Raw genomic sequence first — 20,697 nt, 5'->3', positions numbered from 1 at the left:
AAAGAATATTAAATATACTGTAGCCTGTCAAAAGAATGAACAAATCTGTTTTAGAAGAAGTACAGCCAGAATACTCTTTAGAAGTGAGGATGGTGAGGTTTTGTTTCACATACTGTGGACATGTTACCAGAAGGGACTAGTTCCCGGAGAAGGATATCACGCTTGGTAAAACACAAGGTCAGTGATAAAGAGGAAGACCCTCAATGGCATGGATTGACACAGCAGCTGCAACAGTGAGTTCAAACATAGCAATGATTGTGAGGATGGCACAGGACTGGGAAGTATTTCATTCTGTTGTGCATAGGGTCACTACGCACCCCAACACGAGCAAAAAGAAAAGGAAGTGAGTGGATAAGTGGATGATATGAGTGGATAAATGGATGATATAGTATAACAATCTAATGAAAGCCCAGTGCACAAATGCCATTCATCATTACATGTAAAAAGAAACTGAAATAATCTTAGGCAATTTCAAAGACTCAGAGCTCCTCTCTCTTTAGATGGCTGTCTAATATATTAGAACCTAGATGATAAGTGGTGATGGGATCTTAGCCACTGCTCAACAGAAAGTAAAATCAGGGGTTGATATAGTAAAGCATGAACTCATTAAATAATTAATTCATTTATTTGTTCAACAAATATTTATTGGAGCACAATTTCTAATCTGAAACTTGGGGCTGGCTGTATTTCAGAATGAATTTTTTTTGTTCGTATTTTATAATAGTAATGTATCATAAACCAAAAAACCAAATCCACTGTTGCCAAATTGATTCTGACTTACAGCATACCATATACTGTGATAAATGGGGTCCAGAACAGCATTAGGTAATAAAGCACATTAATATTTCTGTAAAGAAATGTATTTGTATTCAAACTAAGTTGTGGGATAAATAAAAACTACAAATAAGCTTATGCCAGTTCAGGTCAGGTTTTGCATTCAAATGAGTCCAGGGCAGATCAGATTTGCTGCCTATTTTGTTATGAAACACTTTCAGTTTTCAGAGTGCTTCATGATACGGAATTGTGGATAAGGGATTGCAGAACTGTAACAGTGTTCTTCAAAGAAATTTCTTCTGAAATAAGAAAATCAGAAAAATATCCAGCACATATATATACTGTATCAAAACACATACACCATAAGGGATTAAAAATCTAAAGACAAAATGAGTTTAAATGTACTTTTAACTTCTTTAAAATAAAACTTTATATTATATATATTATTCTTAGCCAATGGCAAAATAAACCAGATTGGTAGGATAGAGGGCCCTTAACTCCAAAACAGCTGTTGCTTGCAATCTTTAGTATGGGAGAAAAAAATAGGTGAAGCAAAGTGTATGTGGGCTTTAATAAAGGCACAAAAAGAAGCAGTTAAAGTTCGAGATTGTACTGTTCCAGGCTCTGGTAATTAAGTTTGTACTGTACCTGAAAATGCTCCAGAATTATTACTCTTTCCTGTTATTTTACACTGGAAATTTCTTTATCCATGCAGGATGCATTTCTTTAAAGCCAAAATGAAAAAAAGAAAACAAAAGGAAGACACAAGAACAATCGTACTGTGTAAAGGGTAGAAAACAACATTCTCTCAACAAAGCTTAAGCCTCCTTGCCTCTGTCCAGTTGGCCCCTGGAGTTTTACCACTGTGTGAAACCCTTACTGAAAGCTATTAAGGAAAATAAACAAATAAAAATCAAACTCGTTGCCACTGAGTCAATTCCATCTCATGGAGACTGCACGTGTTACAGAGTAGAACTGTTCCAAAGAGATTTCTTGGCTGTGATCTTTATAGAAGCAGGTTGCCAGGGCTTCTTCCACAGTGCTGCTAGGTGGGTTTAAACTGCCAACCTTTAGGTTAGTAGCTGAGTGCAAACAGTTTGCACAAACCAGGGAAAATAAACCAAACCCAAATCAAACTCATTGCTGTTGGGTGGACTCTGACTCATAGCGCCCCATAGTGTTTCCAAGGCTGTCATTTTTATGGAGAAGGAAACCTGGTGGTGCAATGTAAATCCATAAAAGTTACAGCCTTGGAAACTCTATCAGGCAATTCTACTCTGTTTTACAGGGTCTCTATGTAGCATAGTGCCTAAAGCACTTGAATGCTAACCAGAAGGCTGGCGGTTCAAACCCACCAGAAACTCCTCGGAAGGAAGATGGGGCAATCTACTTCCGTAGTGACACTGCCTTGGAAACCCAAGGAAGGGTCGCTATGAGTCGGGTCCGACTCGACGGCACTTAACAACAACAACATGAGTCAGAAGTCCACTCAACAGCAGTGGGTTTGGGTAGTCTTTATGGAAGCAGATTGCCACATCTTTCTCTTGTGGAGTGGCTGGTGGGTTTGAACCACCTTCCTTTCTGGTAGCAACTTAATGCTTACCCTCTGTGCCACCAGGCTTCCATTAAGGAAAATATAGGGTTGTAATTTTTCCCTAAATCATTCTGATTCCTAAGTGTCTTTCAACTGTTCATCCCTACTCTCCAACACTCCTGGCTTTTGTGGGAAAATTAACACTATAGTTGAGCTACTATTGCAAGGAGTGTATCAGATCCTACCAAGGTGTGCTCTTATAAGTTTCACCGAGAACAGTTCTAAAAACATATAAATCTTGTTTATTTACATAGATTGGGATTAGGTGACAATCTGAATGGTGCAATTTATCAAGTCACAGCAATCTCTCCCTCCCCTTTTCCTCCTGCCACTATTTTCTCTGTCCTCTTGCCCCACCCTGCCTATGCCTGCCCTGGCCTGCTCACAGCATCATGTGGGCCTCAGACTTTTTCTGCTTTTAGTCTCTGCATTTGACTGCTAACCAGAAGGCTGGCAGTTCAAACCCACCAGCCACTCCTTGGAAGGAAGGTTGGGCAATCTTCCATAGTGATACTGCCTTGGAAACACAAGGAGGGGTTGCTGTGAGTCAGATCTGACTCGACAGCAGTGCATTGCATTGTTGCGTTCGGTCAACAATAAAGGAGCTCTGGTGGTGCAGTGCCTAAGGCATTTGACTGCTGACCAGAAAGTTGGCAGTTAAAACCCACCAGCCACTCTGCAAAAGGAAGACTGGGTAATCTACTTCTGTAAAGATTTACTCCTTGGAAACCGAAAGGGGTGACTATGAGTTGGAATCAATTTGATGGCAGTGAATGTGGTTGGTTTTTGGTTTTTGGTCAATAATAGGGAGCTCTGGTGGGGAAGTGGCTAAGGCATTTGGTTACTGGGCCAGAAGATCTGTGGTCCAAATCCACCAGGTGCTCCATGGGAGGAAGATGAGGCAATCTATTTCTGTACTACTTGCAGAACCCCAATAGGGGTCACTATGAGTCAGAATTGACTTTATGGAAGTGTTTTTTTTGGGGGGGGGGTCAACGATGGCTCACTTACAAAAAGCTCTTCAAGTTGACCTTGGATCTTCTACCCAGAGTGTTTTCTTCCTTGCACCACTCTCATGTAATTGTTTTATAAGCTTCGTTATGAGAATAGAGATGGCTGGTTCTCCTTATTTATGTTCATAGGGGGTTAACCATATAGTCAGAAGGGAGGGACATTCTTCTACTATACTTAGAAGGGACAGCAGGGAAGAGAGATTCAGAGACAAGTAATGGTGGAGTATTCATTTCTTACTTTCCTTTAGATTCTCATCTCCTCTTCAGTAACTGTATTAATTTTAGGAGGACAGGAAGGATCACTTGTGTTTATAGTGGTGGGGCAAGGGAGCAGATAAGAATTCTTATAACTGAAGCATTATCTACAATTAAGGGATGAAAGACTTTGCACTCATGTAAAGGAATTTCAGGGTCAACAGTACATGGAAGATTAACTTTCATGCTGGGAGATCTTGGTGGAACTGAGGACATTTATCTATAGGTGAGATTGGCCCTTGAAGAAAGCATCTCTCTGTGAGGTCCCGTCAAAAGTCAGGACTAGAAAGCATCATTTCACTGGAAACTAACTGATGCTCACCCACCTCTTGCACTAAATGCATCAGTTATTACTGGACATTAAAAATGCCCATTTGGTGACTAATATAGCAGCAGTCATTTATTGAGCACATACATATGCCAGGTACTGAGCTAACCATCTTACATGGACTCATTAATGCCATTTTCACAACTGTATAAGATGGGGACTATTAATACCTTCATTTGACAGATTAGGCCACCGAGGAGTTCAACAGCTTGTCTAAGGTCATCCTCCTGCTCTGTGATAGACAGGCTGGCAGCACAGTCCCACTCACGGCCATGTAGTGTGAGCTGTGTGTGTGCAGGGGAGGGCTGTTATAATGCACGCCCTGAAAATGGACTCAATAGAACAGGGGATGGTGGCAGCTTTAGGAGAAGAAAATTGAATCTTGAATGCCTAAAAAGACTGCATTTGTGAAGATGTCTTTGGTCTTTTGACACATTGAGTTGGGGGCAGTCTCAGTGTTCTTACTCTCGTGTAAACAACTGTCTGGTATTAAGTATGCAGAACAGTGAGAAGCCAGATAGTAAGTAACCCTGCAGAGTGAAAGGAGAGGCACATGGAATACACAACTCCTTCTCTAGCTGTTGTTGAACACTGCAGCCTGAGCTGTTTTCAAGAAAAACCAGAAATCCAGGGCTAAGGTGGAGCCTACCGCATTCACTCTGACCTTGTTTTTCTCTCTACATCTTAACAAGTATAGGAATGTAGTTTGTTACACAAGAAGAACAGGATTCAAGTGCTGGGTGGAGGGAGGCTGCAAATAAAGAAAGAGGGCAGTGGTGAGAGCTGTGGCCAAGGAAGGAGGTGCTGGGGGCTCTTAAACCATCTTTAGATGCAGACAATTGATGCTTTTTCCATCTTATGTAAATTGCTGTAAAGTTGGAAATTCAAACCCTCTTTCAGACAAGATTCATGCCTCTAAGCCCTTCCTGAATGGAGATTCTGCAGCAGACATGGGTTGGGTAAATTCTGTAAAAATAGAACTAGCAGAGATTCAGAAAAACTTATTCTATGGAGCTCTGGTGGCATAGTGCCTAAGGCACTGAACTGCTAACCAGAAGACTGGTGGTTCAAATCCACCAGCCACTCCTCAGAAGGAAGCAACTGTCACATTTTTCACCCACAGAGTGGCTGGTAGGTTTGAACTGCAAACATTCTGGTTAGCAGCTGAGTGCTTTTACCACTGTACCAGGAGGAATCCTTGATAGGCACTTTTCTATTGTATATTTCCTTTGAAGAAGTAAACATAACTCTCTGACAGGCAGTAAAGCACTAAACAGCAAACTTTGTCAAGGCATCTGATGGAGTTGAAAGTGCATTGGCAGCCTGGGACTTAACTGGCTCCACAAGTTATTACTTCTGCACCTTCAATCTATTTTCCAAATCTCTTGAGACTCACTTTCCTCATTTGTTAAATGGACATAAAATTTACCCTGAATGATTGTGATGAAAATTAAAGGAGATGAATGAAAGTTCCAAATTGTTCAATAAATTGTTGCTGTTGTTAGTTCTCATTGAGTTGATTACTACTCATGGCAACCTTGTGTGCAGAGTAGAACTGCACCATAGGGTTTTTAAGTCTGTGACTTTTCAGAAGCAGATTGTCAGGCCTGTCTTCTGAGGTGCCTCTGGGTGAGTTTAACCCACAACCTTTCAAATAGTTGTCACATGCTTAACCATTTGTGCCACCCAGGGACTCCTTTCAATAAATAGTAGGTACTATCATCTGTGAGGGAGCTCTGGTAGCATAGTGGCTGAGGCACTTGACTGCTAACCAGAAGGTTGGCGGTTCAAACCCACCAGCCACACTCCCCGGAAGGAAGATGGGGCAATCTACTTCTGTAGTGATACTGCCTCGGAAACCCAAGGAGGGGTCGCTATGAGTCTGGTCCGACTCGACGGCACATAACAACAACAACAACATCATCTGTGAGGAGCTCTTGTAGTATAGTGCCTAAGGCACTTGACTGCTAACCAGAAGGCTGGCGGTTCAAACCCACCAGCCACTCCTCAGAAGGAAGATGGGGCAATCTACTTCTGTAGTGATACTGCCTTGGAAACCCAAGGAGGGGTCACTATGAGTCGGGGCTAACTTGACGGCACATAACAACAACAACAACAGATCATCTGTGAAGGAGCTCCGGTGGCATAGTGCCTAAAGCCTTTGACTGCTAACCAGATCATTGGTGGTTCAAACCCACCAGCCACTCCACAGAAGAAAGACTGGGCAATCTACTTCCATAAAGATTTACTGCCCCAGAAACCCAAAGGAGGTCACTATGAGTTGGAATCAACTTGATGCAGTGAGTTTTTTTTTTTTTTAAATCATCTGTGGGCAGGTCTCTGACAGAAGCAATATCTGTATATGGATTATGAGATCTCATTCTAGAGCTAGTAAAAGGAATTGTTGTTGTTATTAGGTGCCATCGAGTCTGCTCCGACTCACAGTGACCCAATATACAACAGAAAAAAACCACTGCCCAGTCCTGTGCCAGTCTCACAATCCTTGCTATACCTGACCCCATCATTGTGACCACTGTGTCAATCCATCTTGTTGAGTGCATTCCCCTTTTTTTGCTGACCCTCCACTTTATCAAGCTTGATATCCTTTCCCAGGAAATGGTTCCTTCTGATAACATGACCAAAGTAGGTGAGATGAAGTCTGGCCATTCTCGCTTCCAAGAAGCATTCCGACTGTACTTCTTCCAGGACAGATTTGTTGATTCTTCTGGCAGTCTATGGTGCATGTATATTCCAAAAGTCATTTATATTTGATGTAGAATGTATTTTACATCTTTCTTCCAGCTGATTTACCTTGCTAATTACCTGTCAATTTGACTAACATTGGAATTTGTTTGTTTTTCCCATCAGCAATCTCTGATTGCTTCTTTCATAGGGACAGTGGCCCTGGAGCATTCTGAGTAGTTTGGGAATAAATGTGTGTATGGAATTCGGCCACAGTGAGAGTGAACCCCCTCCTCTATAACGTTGCTTATCTATGAGAAGAGATCTTCTTTTTCCTGAGGTGTTTATTGCTTTCCCTTAGTCTTTACCTCACTTTTTGTGTGCTCTGTAATATTAATAGGACCAAAATAAATTTTCATCTCACTGCTCACAAATTGCAATGATATGATTGTGACCCTTTGATGTTACATAGCATATTCTATTTCTCCCCTAGCCACTGGGAGATTCAGTTTCTCAGGTTTCACTTTATCTCTTCCATAACATCCAGGAGAAAAATGAAACTGTGGCAGAATTTCTCATCGATCAAGCATCCTTTTAATGTCTTTCTTTTTGCTTCTTGGCAGTGTGACCACTGATCTTGGCTGTGTGACAGTCAATATTTAGATCATCATTGTCCTAACCAAAATAATACAGAGCCAATGCTTGAGGTGCTGAAAATCACTTTGGTGGTCTTCATTTTATTGGAAGGAATACTATTTGTGTCATGCCCTTTAATCTTAATTATCAGCAAGCATACAAATAAAACCTAGAATGTTGCCTTGATGACCCATTGCTTGCTTCTAAGCCTATAATACTGTAAATCCTATACAACGTATTTGAGATACTCTTTAAATCACAGTAATTAGCATGGAAAAAGTTTTACCCATCACTGGATTATTAAGGCAGGTTCACCTCAAATAAATTGTTTCTGAGGCTGTATTAACCCTTTAAGCCTATGTAGAACAATTGGTTTACACAAGAACAATAAATTGCACATGCTGTAGCAGATTAACAAGCTAACAGATGTCTTGTGTGGATGTGAGTGGAAATAATTACCACCCTATATACTGGTTTTAGAAGAGGACATGCAACAAGGAATATCATTGCTGATGTCAGAGGATCTTGGCTGAAAACAAAGAATACCAGAAAGATGTTTACTTGTGTTTTATTGACTATGCAAAAGCATTTGAATGTGTGGATCGTAACAAATTATGGATAACATTGAGAACGATGGGAATTTCAGAACACTTAGTTCATGAGGAACCTGACCAGGAGGCTGTCATTCGAACAGAACAAGGGGATACTACATGGTTTAAAATCTGGAAAGGAGTGCATCAGAGTTATATTCTTTCAACATACTTATTCAATCTGTATGCTGAGCAAATAATTCAAGAAGCTGAACTACTTGAAGAAGAACATGGCATCATGATTGGAGGAAGACTTATTAACAACCTGCAATATACAGATGACACAACTTTCCTTGCTGAAAGTGAGGATGACATGAAGCACTTACTCATGAAGATTAAAGACTGCAGTCTGCAGTATGGGTTACATCTCAGCATAAAGAAAATGAAAATCCTAACAACTGGACCAATAAGCAGCATCATGATAAATGGAGAAAAGATTGAAGCTCTCAAAGATTTCATATTACTTGGTTCCACAATCAACACCAATGGAAGCAGCAGTCAAGGCATCAGACGATGTATTGCACTGGGCAAATCTGCTGCAAAAGACCTCTGTAAAGTGCTGAAGAGTAAAGATGTCTCCTTGAAGACTGAGGTGTGCCTAACCCAAACATTGTCTCATAAGCCTGTGAGAGCTGGACAATGAATAAGAAGATTGAAGAAGCATTGATGCTTTTGAGTTGTGATGTTGGTGAAGAATATTGAAAGTACCATGGACTGGCAAAAGAACAAACAAATCTGTCCTGGAAGAAGTGCAGCCAGAATGCTCATTTGAAGTGAGAATGGCCAAACTTTGTTTGACCTACTTTGGTCATGTTATCAGGGAAGGATATCATGCTTGGTAAAGTGGTGGGTCAATGAAAAAGGGGAAGGCCCTCAACAAGATGGATTGACACAGTGGCTGCAATTATGGACTCAGTTATAGCAAGGATAGTGGGGCTGGTGCAGGACTGGGCAGTATTTTGTTCTGTTGTGTGTAGGGTTGCTATGAGTTGGTGCTGACTCGACGGCACCTAACAACAACAACAACATATGTGGTACCATATCTGAACTCAGGGGAACCTGTACTGCCATGTCCCTGTGAGCAGATACTAGTATCCTTTTTCAAGCATCATCCTTAGAACAGCCTTGTTGAGAAAAACCTTCCAACCATTGAGTCACTGGTTTAGTGAATCTTGATATTTTGAAATTTTATAAGAGTGATGAGTAAATATTATTTGAAATGTATGTTTCATGATGTATGTTGGGGTTTGAGAAAGCCTGGGAAGATGCATCCCTTTTCTCAGACCAAGTTCCAAAGTAAGAAAGAAATATGACAAAAGAATAAGGCAGATGGGAGCTCTGATTCCAGAGAATGTAGTGTATGTCTGTAAGAAATGAGATTCATAATAGTGAGTCTTATAATGATGAGACGTAACCACTCAGTCCTAGACCTAGCCCTGTAAAACTTCTCTCAAGAACGAATAGCTCTGGGAGATGAGAGAGGCAGGGAATTGCCTGGGCTGTACCTGACCACCGGCTCCTACACTACCGAAGAGAGGGAGCAAAAGTGTTTCACTAGTGGCAATTCCTCCATTTAGAGGGAAATTTCAGAACTAGAGAAGAATGCTCTACTGCCCCATGGCTACTGTGGTAGTTAAGTTGTGTGTTAACATGGCTAGGCCTGGTTTTGCTGGCTTGGCAGCTGGATGTAGTTATTCCCCATGGTGAGATTGGCAGTTGCCTTAGGGATGTGGTCTGCTTACTGTATACAAGGAGAAGCACTGAGAAAGGTCTGCAGCTTTTGGCATGTTTGAATCCTGCTTATAGCTGAGTCGTTGTTCAACAGCTTGCCATGTTGTCTGCTGACCTTGGGACTGTTAGTGGACTTGAATTGGTGGTATGCCATGTGTTTGGAAATATAAAGACTGTGCCTTTTTATTTGTTGACCTTGGGTTTGTCAGCCTTAGTAGGCAGCAGCTGCCTGAGTGAAGAAAGCCTCCAGTTCCTCTGGGCTGGGAGCAAGAGGTAGAGCTGAAGCACAAGGTTGAGGGGCTTTCTCCCAGCCCCTAGAGCCTGGCACTTTGAACTTGGACATTCAGCCTCCAAAACTGTAAGAAAACAAACTCCTGTTTGTTAAAACCACCCACCAAAACATAAAATGCTACTAAGGGAGTAGGGTGGGGCTCTGACAGATACCTAAAATGTGGAAACAGGAGTGGAGTTCATCCTTGACCCGAGATCCCTGAGGTGAGATACACCAGTAGCAGCAGAGCTGAGAGACTGGTATTAGACAGCAACAGGCTTACCAGCCCATGGAGGAGAAAGCTGGATGCCATTGGGTAGGTGGCTCCTGGCGGAATGGATTGTCTTTGGGCATTAATTGGTAGAAGATATCAGTAGGAATTGGAGTAGCAGGCTGGCTGGCCCATGGAGCAAGAAAGCTGAGTGCTTTTTGAGCAGGAAGACTCCTGGCAGAGTGGGTTGCCTTTGGCATTAACTGGCAGAAGCGGTGCTGCCTCAGCCTCAAAGTGTAGGACCAAGGCCTCTGGGAGTGGAGCCACCACAGTGCCCTTAGTTTCAGTCAGACTTTCACCAGCTTGGTTCTGGAGTGGGGGCTGGTTCATGTGGACCAGTGGGATGGGGCCATAGTTGCTGTCCAAAAGTGAAGGGGCAGGGCCAGGCCAAGGGGATGAGGTCACTAATCAGATAAACTAGGGGACTACTTTACTTAGTGAAGGAGATCTGTACAGGTGCCAAATTGACAAGGGGTGGAATTGTGGTAGTTAAGTTGTGTGTCAACTTGGCTGGGCCTGGTTTTGATTGGCTGGACAGCTGAATGTAGTTATTCCCCATGATGAGACTGGTAATCAACTCCATGGTTGAATCTACTGGAGCAGCTGAGTAGCTGCTTTAGGAACGTGGTCTGCTTCTAGTATATAAGGAGAAGTGTTGAGAAAAGTCTGCAGCTTTTGGCACTTTTGATCCTGCAGGTAGCTGAGTCGTTGTTTGGCAGACTGCCATGTTATCTGCTGATCTTGGGACTATTAATGGACTTGAATCAGTGGCCTGCCATGTGGTTTCGTAATATTTGGACTGTGCCTTTTTATTTGTTGACCTTGGGTTTGTCAGCTTCAGCAGCCAGCAGCTGCTTGAGTAGAGAAAGCCTTCTGCTTCAGTGGGCTGGGAGCAAGAGGCAGAGCTGAAGCCCAAGGTCAAGGGATTTTCACCCAGTCACTAGAGCCTGGCACTTTTAACTTGGACTTTTAGTCTCTAAAACTGTAAGAAAATAAACTCCTGCTAGTTAAAACCACACATTTGTGATATATTCCTTTTAGAGCTATACAAAGTAACCAAAACAGTTGGGGCAATCTACTTCTGTAGTGATACTGCCTCGGAAACCCAAGGAGAGGTCACTATGAGTCGGGTCCGACTTGACGGCACATAACAACAACAACAACAACTTAATTTAAGATTTAGAATAATGGCAGTCATTGTGTCCTCTTTTAAACTTCTACCTTTCTCCAGATAATTAAAAATACTCATATTGTCTGCAAGATATAAGAAGATAGTACTGCTCTGTACTATTTTACAGAATGCTTAAGAATTTTGATATTGTTCTATATAATATTACTGGGACCTTACTTGAGGTGAGGAACAATTAAAGAGCCTAAGGGAGAACTTGAAGATCCCTGAGAGTACATATCCATGGATTCTGCAGCTGAGAAGCAGGGCATTTAACCTAAATGCTGTCTTGCAGGTCACTTAGCACCGCTAATTTGAATGTGAACACACACCTCATGGAAAAATCTCGGAGTATTTGACCATAATATGCTCATAGAAGGGAGCTCTGGTAGCATAATGGCTAAGACACTTGCCAGCTAACCAGACGGCTGGCGGTTCAAACCCATCAGCCACTCCTCGGAAGGAAGGTTGGGCAATCCTACTTCCGTAGTGACACTGCCTTGGAAACCCAAGGAGGGGTCGCTATGAGTCGGGTTTGACTCGACGGCACATAACAACAACAACAACATGCTCATAGAAATGATCCAGAATCTCTTATATAAAGAGTTAAAAGTTACCATCAAAAAGAAAAAACAAAGAAAATTTCTTTTAGAACCTATGCCCCTTGAGAATATGAACTCAGAATTTCGGTATGAGAAACACAAAAGTAATACAAACCTATATAGGCAGTAGAATTCCTTATCAGTAAGTACTTAGATTTGGAAAGAAGTCATAAGTTTTCCATATAATAGAGTCACATATGAAATATATACAAATATATACAAATGTGAGAATAATTTGAATTGTTTAATCTGGCAAAGCTAATCTTTCATGCAACTGATAGCATACTGTGTTTTATTCATCTATAGCTCTAAAATAACAGAACATGAACAGAAGGAAAAAAAATAGATGCTTTATATTGTTGGGTATAAACATCCATTTTTACACAAGAATGAATGTGGAAGTTCAAGGTTACCAGTTACACTGTACCAAAATTGAGCCCTAGGTCTTGAGTGACTGAGGTGCCATACATCCCTACATAGGCTTGGAGAGGATATTTCTACATAGATATTTGCATGTGCTGCAAATATATTCATATTATAGTAGAGCACACAGGGGGCAAAGTTATGAAAACTTCTTAGGTTTAACCAAACACTGAGTGACTGAGTCATTGGACTTAGGACCATAGTTTCAGGGGACATCTAGGTCAATTGGCGTAACATTTAATACATTAATTTTTCTGTTTGTGTGTGAAGGCAGGAAACTTTTTCCCTGTATTCAGCAAATACTTATTATTTTTTGCAGTCACTATGAGGTTGGGCCATCTACTTCCGTAGTGATACCACCTCGGAAACCCAAGGAGAGGTCGCTATGAGTTGGATCCGACTTGATGGCATTGCGTTTGGTTTTGGTTTTATGAGTTAATCTCATTTCATCATCACAAAAACTCTATGAAATAGATATTATTCACAGATGAGGAAAAGGAGGCTCAGAGTGTCTAACTTGTCTAAGGTCATGTGGCTAACAAATGGTATAATCAGGATTTGAATTCTGGTTTGAGAGTTAAACCCATGCTCTTTCTTCTATGATGTGTTTTCTGGTGTAAAGTGCTGGAGAAACATTTAATTAATACAGTATTGTCCCTATCATTAAAATCTTATACTCTCCTTGTGGAAAGAAAAAGGATACAGTACAAGTAAGTTATTAAAAAAAAAAAAGAAAGATATTAAATAAGTTTTATTGTAAACAAAAATGTCACAAAACATATAGGTTAGATGACAATCAACTGGTTTAGACTATGTACTTGCCTGCTAACCAAACGGCTGGCGGTTCAAACCCACCAGCCACTCCTCGGAAGGAAGGTTGGGCAATCCTACTTCCATAGTGATACTGCCTCGGAAACCCAAGGAGGGGTCGCTATGAGTCGGGGCCGACTTGACGGCACATAACAACAACAACAACAACTTGACTTGGCAACTTATCCCACCCTACTAGACAATGTGGTTTGTCCTACAGAGCAGATTACAACCTGGGTCAAATCTGGCTATGCTTATTTGTTTACATACTGGCTATGGCAGGGTTGAGCTGTTGGGACAGTAAATGTAGGGTCCAAACAGCCATAACAGAGAAAATTAATCAGCCCCTGCTATGGAGAATAAAAATTGAACAAATAGCAGAAACAAGCATATAACAAATGAACATAGAGTAGAACAAGCCATCTTCTATAGTGAATATACTCTTAGTCTACTCTTTTACAGGAAGGATTCAATGCTTTGGGTCTTACAAAAAAGTATCCTATTTCCTTTCCATGGTATGTTATGTTTAATTTGCTTATGTGTGTGAATGTGCATGTGTTGTGTGTATTAGCACCTGACAAAAATATATTAATCCTGGATTGGTTTATTGATTGATGGATTGATTCATTCCTTGTCATTTCCAGTAGTGAATTTTGTTGAAGATTTAAAAACAAAACAATAAAAACACTTTAGCATGTCTCACTCAAAAACACGTGTTGTTTTTGGTGAAAATATCAACTAAATGTATTATGAAGCAGGATGTTAACACTAACAGCTAGAGTTCAAATTTACTTATTTTACATATGGGAAAATATTTTAAATATAGATTGCATTTTCTTGGCTTTTTATAAACATTCTCCTTAATTACCTGAATGCTTTGCATTCTTCAGCCTGGTGAATGGTTTTCAAATTTCACATAATGATTAGCTTGAATGGGAAAACAGGAAATAAGGCAATCTTGTGATATGGAGGAAGTGGCTAGGGAGCCTGAAGTTCTAATCTTGGCTCTGCAGGTCACTGGCTAAACCAGACATTCAATTTCTCTATACCCTAATTTCCTGTAACCTGAGTTTGGAGATACACAGCTTATAAGTGTAGGAGTATAGCCACCGAACTTTATTCCTTCCCACCTTCTGTCTGAAAACTTACTGTTCCTCCCCATATCATTTGGATTCTTTAACAACAGAATTAGCTCATTTGAGTCAATAATTTCAATATCCTTTTAAAGACTGTTCTAAAAGCCTATCAGCTTCTTTCTGGCTCTAAAGTAAGGTGTTTTGAGAGAGTGGTTGGGGTGAACCAGAGAGGGAGATCATGGTGTAGTAGGAACAAAAATCTCTATTTTCTGAGTCTTTGTTCCCTTGGAAAGAGAATCATCAGTCTGATCTGCCGAAGTTCTACACTCTCCCTGGGAAGTATGTATTCTACTCAGATGACCAACCAGGGCCTATCCTTGAGTGTCCAAATCACCCAATATGATCTTTCTAATTAAACTTTAGCAGACATGTTTGGTTACCCTTAGACCCATTGCCTTCACCTGACCCTGACATGCTCCACTAAGATTTAGTTCCATTGAATCTGTTTGTACTGAGCTAGAGACTCCCCTTTCTGAAGGGGTCATTGTTTATTCACTATATTGTCAAGCTGGGTTCTGGGCTTTCCCTTTAAGGTTGCTTCTTACACCCTCAACAGGGTTTCTATCGGTTGCCTTTGAGTTAATTCCAACTGATGGCAACCCCTTGTGTGTCTGAGTTGAACTTTGCTTGATAGAGTTTTCAATGGCTGATTTTTTTCAGAAGTAGATTACCTGGTCTTTCTTCTGAGGTACCTCTGGGTGGACTTGAACCTCCAACCTTTTGGTTAGCAGCCAAGTGTATCAACCAAATGTATTAACCCAGGGACTCAAAGGATTTCTAGTCCTTACCTTTTCTTAGGCACAAGGGAAAACTGGCTTCATTTGGCTGGTCCCTTTTGAATCCAGTAGTTTGTCAGTTCTCTCTCAGAAAATTATTCACAAGGTATTCACAGGGCATTATTTGGGAGTTGCTAGTATAGTGTTTTACAGTTCTTACGTATCATTTACTTTTTTGACTACTTGTTCTAGTTTCTGAAAGAAGTATGTTAAACTTCTATAAGACTTAGATTTGTCCATGTCTTTTTGTAATTCTGTCCATTTTTGCTTTTAAAAAATTTGAACTTCTCAGAAGTACACAGGTTCAGGATTATTATATTTATTATATTTGCTTGGTAAATTTTTAGTATCATTATGTTATGACCTTTCCTTTCCTACTGGTATTTTCTTTTTTATCCAAAAGTCATTTTTGGTTAACATTTGCATGGTATATTGAGTTTTTTCCCCACTTAGGTTTAATTTGGTTCATTTTGCTGGTATGAAAACATACTGTGGTGGCCACAGCATTGGGCTCTCTGCCCTGACACCTGGGTGTGGATTTTTTATGATAATAAGGAAATTTCTAATTGGGACACTGAGTGCAGTCTCTTCTTAGAGCCCAGGGTGAAAAAGACTTGCCTTGGATTTGGTATTAAAAGTGACTTTAGCCAAGTTACCCAGGGTGACTACAATCTTAAGCATTAGTACAGAGATAATGTCACACAGGGGAAAGGGTTCAGAGCACAGAGCTACAGCAACAAGGTACCTTGCAAGGACAGAGAAGAGTTTGCTGATTTGTTTAGTTTTAACTCAAAAAAATAATGGGTACCTTGCCCAGATGATGACACCATGGATGGTAGTTGCAATTTCTTTGCTGCAATTGACATCCACATCAATGAGTATTATAGTTCCCACTAGCAACGGATACCTTGAAACTTGTTTGCTGGCTATCATTTTATGTCTCTGAAAGAATGCCATCTTTAGGATTTCCTCCTCAGAAATGGCTCCAGGAAGAAGTCTGTCTCAGACTCTTTGATAGACAAGGAAATGAGAGAGATCTCCTCCAGGAACAGGATCATCATGAGCATGTGTTTGATATTGATCAAATATATATAAATATAAGTATATACTTATACATAATTCATCTCTCTATATTATATTTTGATGTGCATTGTATATTAATTGGAGTCTCTCATTCTGTACATCTGCATTGTAATTTTAATATACGCAGCTAACTGTTTATTATTTGGCCCTTCTTCATAACACAAAATTCATCAGACTCCCAAAATTTAAGAAAAATTCCTTACCTTATTTATTCTGAGGATAGCAAAAATTTGTCCAAGGAGCCATCATTTAAAAAAAAGCAAACAAATCCCAATTGTTGCTGTGGGCTGAGTAAAAACAAGAGAGAGGATCGTTTACATGAAGCAGTTAGATGTGCTTTGTAATCATAAACTTCATGCAAATAGAATAAAATTCTAGTTTTATATATATTTGGAGTTTTGAAGTAGTGAGAACAATCTAAAATGATAGGTTTGAGGAAAATATCTGTTATTGAATTTTACTTAGGATTTTTTTAAAATTTGCTGCCAATAATTAAGTGATGTTCCTTAATCTTTTCAGAAACAGAAAATTGCACTTACACACAAAGATGTTCATTCTGTTTTGGAACATTTGTAGACCTCTTTGGGAGCTCTGGTGGGATAGTGCCTAAAGCATTTGACTGCTAACCAGAAAGCTGACAGTTCAAACCCACCAGCCATTCCTGAGAAAGAAGGTTGGGCAATCTACTTCCATAGAGATACCACCTTGGAAACCCAAAGAGGGGTTGCTATGAATTGAATTGACTTTGAGTTTGGTTTTTTGGTTTGGTGGACCTCTTTGATCCCATTCAAAGACATCAGGTTAAGACCCTTTGAATTATGTGGTATTTGGGCTGGAATTAAAATAAATCAATCAATTCTTGGCACTTTGTTAGGGTCTCTGAGAAGTTTTGCAATCAGTAACATCCCTCTTGTCCACCCAGTTTCTCAATAATTTGATTTTATATATATATATATATATATGTAACTGTAGTGCCTAAGACATTTGACTGCTAACCAGAAGGTTGGCAGTTCAAACCCACCAGCCACTCTGTAGAAGGAAGGTGGGGAATTCCATTTCCCTGAAAGATTACTGCCTTGGAAACCCAATGGGGTTGCTATGAGTCAGAATCCACTCAATGGCAGGTTTTTTTTTTTTTTTTTTTTTTTTTATAGGGAGGCTATGTTGGGGGATGTTGCTTAACAGAAAAGCCAAATGGTTCTCCTGAGTCACAGAATTAACCTGATGTACCAATCCAGATCCCAACAGTCCTGACAAGGGTTAATCTAATGTCTCTAGCTGCAAGTTCTGCCAAGGTCAGTCCTAAGGTATGGAAGAACAGAGCAGAAGAGAAGTGGTTTTTTTTTTTTAACCTCAATTTTTTTCCATTTTATTCAAAATACCTTCCACTCCTGAAAACATGTGGTTTCAACAAAAAGTTCAAAGTAGAAAATAATTCAGTCTTGAAAGTGTTAAGCCAAAGTATTTATTCATTGATTTGAATCCTCTTTTCCTCCTTTCTTCAAAAAGTGTAGATATTGTTGTGGTACCTTGAATTTAAGATGATTTGTGTATTCTTCATTATTCTTTAATGTAGCATAGTGTTCCATTATGTGAATGTACTATAGTTTAGTTATCCATTAATCTGTTGATGGGCATGTAGATTGTTTCCATCTCTTTGGTATAGTGAATTGTGCTGCAACGAACATGGGTGTGCATATGTCTATTCATGTCCTATCTCTCACCTCTTTAGGATATATTCCTAGTAATGGAATTGCTGGATCAAATGGTGTTTCTATTTTCAGTTTTTTAAGAAAAAAACATTCCACAGTGGTTGTACCATTTTGCAGTCCCACCAGCAGTGTATGAAAGTTCCAATCTCTCTGCAACCTCTCCAGCATATGTTATTTTCTGTCTTGTTAAACTTCACTATTATTGCTAGAGTGAGATGATATCTCATCGTTGTTTTGATTTGCATCTCTCTAATGGCTAAAGATCGTGAGCATTTCCTCATGTGTTTGTTGACCACCAATATATCATCTTTAGTGAAGTGTCTGTTCATGTCCCTTGCCCATCTTTGAATTGGGTTGTCTGTCATTTTGGTGTCAAGGTGTTGAAGTTTTCTATAAATTTTGGCAATAAGTCCTTTGTCAGATATGTCATAGCCAAATATTTTTTCCCACTCTGTAGGTTCTCTTTTTACCCTTTCAGAGAATTCTTTTGATGCACATAGGAATTTAATTTTTAAAAGGTCCCAGTCATCTAGCTTCTCTACCACGGCTTCTGCATTCTGGTTATGCTTGGTAGTCTATTTTTGCTGTAAATTAAGGCCTCTAGATTTACCCCTATTTTATCTTTGATGAGCTTTATAATTTTGGGTTTTGCATTTAAATGTTTGATCCAACTTGAGTTTATTTTTGTGTATGGGGTGAGGTATGGGTCTTGTTTCATTTTTCTGCAAGTGGATATCCAATTTTGCCAGCACCATTTGTTAAAGAGGCTATCTCTCCCGCATTTACTGGGTCTTGGTCCTTTGTCAAAAATCAGCTGTTCATAGATGGATGGATCTGTTTCTGGGTTTTCTATTCTGCTCCATTGGTCTGTCTATCATTGTACCAATACCAAGCTGTTTTAACTGCTTTGGCTGCATAGTAGCTTTTGAGATCTGGGAGTGTGAGCTCTCCCACTTTGTTTGTCTTGTTCAGCAGTGCTTTGTTTATCCAAGGTCTCATTCCTTTCCATATGAAATGAATAATTTGTTTTGGAAGAGAAGTTCTTGAAGGGGAGGCTCCTTCTGAAAGAAAGAAGGGAATGGAGCTAAGCTATAGATGTTATACTTTCTAAATTTACTGATCAGTAAATCTCTCCAGCTCCCCAAAGGCAGAGGGAGTAAGTGGTAGAGAGAGGCTTGGGAAAAATCTCTTCCTGTGGAAACAAAGGGAGGTTAAGTTGATATTTCCCCTCAGCAGCACTGACTGTAGATGACAGGTGCCTTTCTGCCACAGAGCAGCTGGTGGATTCAAATTACTGACCTCTTGGTTAGCAGCCAAGCACTTAACCACTGTACTACCAGGACTCTTTATTTGATGGACTAGGTAGCTTCAGGTTGGCATATTTATTTATTTATTTATTAGAAGCTTTTTTTTAAAAAAAAATTTTTATTATGATTTAGGTGAAAGTTTACAGAGCAAATTCATTTCCCATACAGCAGTTTATGCACAGTTCATTTCGTCTCATGACATTGACTGCAATTCTCTTCTGCATAACAGCTCTCTTCCCACTTCCTCCCTATAGTTACTTCTTTCCTGTGCCCTTCCTTCACATGCGCTCCCACTCCCTGAGCTATCTCCCTGTGCATATATTGCCCTTTTGTTCTCCTATAATTGATCACTCCAGTAGTTATCTGGGAGCTCTGGTAGCATAGTGGCTAAGGCACTTGACTGCTAACCAGAAGGCTGGCGGTTCAAATCCACCAGCCACTCCTCGGAAGGAAGGTTGGGCAATCCTACTTCCGTAGTGATACTGCCTCGGAAACCCAAGGAGGGGTCGCTATGAGTCGGGGCCTACTCGACGGCAGATAACAACAACAACAACAACAACAGTAGTTATCTACCTGATGGAAATGTTCAGCCCATATGCCTGTCTATTATTTGGCTGGAAGCTATGGGAGTGAGTTCAATTCTAGACCTGAAGGTTAGTTAGGGGCCATAGTCTCAGGGGTCTCACCAGTCTCTATCAGACCAGCAAACCTGGTCTTTTTTTTTCTTTTTCTTTTGTTTTTATGATTTTGAATTTTGTTCCACATTTTTCTCCCAGTCTATCCAGAATCTCCTATGCTGATACCCGTCTGAGTGGTTGACAGTGGTAGCAGACACCATCTAGTTCTTCTAGTCTCATGGTCATATAGGCTGAGGATAGCATGGTCTACCAGTCCCTTGGACTAATTGTTTCCATGTGTCTTCAGTTTTCTTCATTCTTCTTTGCTCTGGACAAGGAGAGATCCATCATTGCATCTAGATGGCTGCTTGTAAGCTTTTAAGATTCCAGTCGTACTCACTAAAGTAGGATGTGGAACAATGTTATTGTGTAATCTGTTATGCCAATTGAGCTTGATGTCCCCTAGGACTGTGGTCCTAAGCGCACAGGTCCAACTACTTCCTCCTTCTAGGTAGCTGGCTATGGCCAAGAAGTCACCACAACCTTGTCCCTTGTCAGCCCTGCTATATACCTGGACATTCTTACAGCACATACAAAGACACTTGTAGAAATGTTGAAGATTGGCATTTTTATCCCACCCAGCAGTTTCATAGGAGAAAAGACCTGGAGATCTGCTCCTATAAAGATTCAAAACCAAACTCACTGCCATTGAGTTGGACCCAACTCATAGCGACCCCTCCTTGGGTTTCTGAGACAGTATCACTACAGAAGTAGATTGCCCAATCTTCCTTCTGAGGAGTGACTGGTGGGTTTGAACCCCCAGCCTTCCGGTTAGCAGTCAAGTGCCTTAGGCACTACACCACCAGAGCTCCTCCCTTAAAGATTACAGCCTAGGAAATCCTATGGTGCAGTTCACTC

This window comes from Orycteropus afer, unplaced genomic scaffold (genome assembly GCF_000298275.1).
Source record: "Orycteropus afer afer isolate SDZICR_OR568_19922 unplaced genomic scaffold, OryAfe1.0 scaffold00477, whole genome shotgun sequence".
In the NCBI taxonomy this organism is placed as follows: Eukaryota; Metazoa; Chordata; class Mammalia; order Tubulidentata; family Orycteropodidae; genus Orycteropus; species Orycteropus afer.
Note: the sequence above shows the minus strand (reverse complement) of the source record.